Raw genomic sequence first — 1,266 nt, forward strand, 5'->3', positions numbered from 1 at the left:
GATGGAGCTTGGTGCAATTAGCTTCAAGGTATAACTAAAGAAAAAAAGTGAGACAAATAGTCAACCCATACTGTTTGGAAGAGTCATAAACTATAAATTTCAAAATACAAACCAAAACATACCTGAGCCTTAGAGGACTTTTTCTACTTTTACAAATCACTACACTCTGTATTAAGTACAAGTAGTGTCTGGAGTAAGAGAGAGAAATTACTAGAGTGTTTCAACTAATGTGTGTGTTTTTCTATCCTTAGACAAAAGAATAAATAAATGTTTATCTATAATCTATTAAAAATGTAAGTAAAATCTAAGAACAAGAAAATGTAATATCCAATACTTTAACATTCATGGACATATTTTGAATATTTATTATTGAAAACAATATAAAAGTCAATACTCAACAGTACATAAAAATTATTCTGAAAACAGACCTAATATGCATAACAGTAAAGTAGCTAACAAAAGCTTACTCTGTAATGGATTTTGGTCAAGAGGTTCATTTTGTATCTTATCACAAACTGTTCTACTTCTTGGATGAACCTAACAATACAGCAATGCTGAAGTTTCTCGGCAATAAGCTATGGTTCATTTCCTTATTTAATACGTTCTGATATCCGAGTCATCAGTATCCATCAGAAAAATGCTTGTCCACTTCAGTTATCATCTCTGTGACAAGGTACAGTATTCAGTAAAACTTGAAAAGAAATCTGTTATTTCTCTTAAAAATGGTACTAAAGTTATCTTGAGATCGGTGTATAAGTACGTGCTTTGGCCACATCCATTTAAATCAATCTTTCCCCGTTTCATCAATGAAACAGAGTTAGATCTGCCAATACATGCAATATTAGTTTACCACGTCTCCTACGGCATGCTCTCCTTCAACACACTAAAAAGGTGAGTTCACAAAAAAAATTAGAGAAAGATATATTAAGTAGATCATATAAAAATTTAATCACAAGTTTTCCTAATACACTCGTCACTGAAAATACAGACATGGTATAATGTACTTGTCAAAAATCATTAAGGAATTTACTAGATTACACACGAAATTATCAATAAGCCAATTCTTCCCACTGATTGAGTCTGTCTACATATATCATTATAATCACTTTCTGAAAAATATATATTAGTTGGCTTTATCAAATGTTTAACTTGACCAAGATGCACAATACTGATCTTTAAGTAGCTAATCAAGATATAGTCTTTAATCAAAATTTTGACCTTTTATTTTCTGAAGCAAAATATTGTAGAGTTGATTAATCCACAGTC

The 1,266-nt window shown here is 30.6% G+C and overlaps 1 protein-coding gene across 1 annotated transcript in view; it reads right to left on the reverse strand.

Annotated features, from left to right (window-relative positions):
- Positions 1-1,266, reverse strand: part of LOC119588966 — a 4,386-nt gene that overhangs the window by 1,771 nt on the left and 1,349 nt on the right. The gene's annotated exons all lie outside the window — the stretch shown is intronic.

This window comes from Penaeus monodon, chromosome 24, assembly GCF_015228065.2.
Source record: "Penaeus monodon isolate SGIC_2016 chromosome 24, NSTDA_Pmon_1, whole genome shotgun sequence".
In the NCBI taxonomy this organism is placed as follows: domain Eukaryota; kingdom Metazoa; phylum Arthropoda; class Malacostraca; order Decapoda; family Penaeidae; genus Penaeus; species Penaeus monodon.